A 1,031-nucleotide genomic window follows, 5' to 3' on the forward strand; every position below is an offset into this window, starting at 1 on the left:
AGCTAAAGTGGAAATTGGAGGCTTTGTGGCCAGCAGGGAAATGTGGGAAAACGTCTTATTGATCCAACCAATGTTTCTCATCCAGATGAGATTAATGCACTAATACTCCACAGAGAGGAGGATATTGTGTTTTGTTTTGGTTTGCTTTTGGTCCATACCCCATTTGATAAGACTGAAATGTAAAAGCTTGTTGGCAGCTGTAATGATTAACTGTCTGCCCTCTCTGTTTTAGCTTTGTCTCTTTCACAGATCCAAGTAAAAATAAAAACAAGATTCATGAAAAGTAAAATGTATACAACTAATCTAACTACCACATACAAAAAAGCAGAATTTTCCCTTTGACATACTGCTAGTTCGGGCTTCAATTTCTTCAAGACCAAGGTTAAGAATACAGAGATTTATCAAGTTACAGAAGTCTGTCTGTTTCAGTAAATGACTTCAGTTTCTTTAGGGGAAAAAATAAAGCAAGACATAGACAAACTAGGTAAACAGTCTTAAAAGCCATTTCTAAGTCATGCAAGAATAGAGTGTTTTTGTTTTCATTACTTCAACTTGAGAAGAATTTCTTCTGAAGTAATGATGGAGTTGTTAGACTTAATTCTTTTGTGCTGTAGATTACCAAATCTTCCATCTACCAACTATCAGGATTTATAATCTATTTAATATAACTTGTGTTATTAAGTCTAAAGGTTCACAGGATTCTCAGTCAAATGGTATCAAAACCTAATATAAGCAACAGTTTTCTAGAGTGAAAGTCAAGTAGCAACCATATGAGAATTGACTTCTACCCACAAAAAGCAATGCCTATACAATAGAGGAGATACTTGAATCCAAGTAAGTGTGCATGGAAAGTTTCTAATATGAATGTTTCTAATATGATTTCAGTGAATTAGAAAGAAAAGCTAAGTATCAAATGTTATTTCTAACTTTTTACATTTTTATGTAATTTGTTTTGCCTCTTATTTTGTACAGAAAAATTAGCAATAATTTATTTTATGTGTATTCTAAATTTTATTATTTATTTTTTAACA

The sequence above is a fragment of the Carlito syrichta genome, unplaced genomic scaffold (assembly GCF_000164805.1).
Source record: "Carlito syrichta isolate Samal-C Ts95f unplaced genomic scaffold, Tarsius_syrichta-2.0.1 Scaffold308592, whole genome shotgun sequence".
Classification (NCBI taxonomy): domain Eukaryota; kingdom Metazoa; phylum Chordata; class Mammalia; order Primates; family Tarsiidae; genus Carlito; species Carlito syrichta.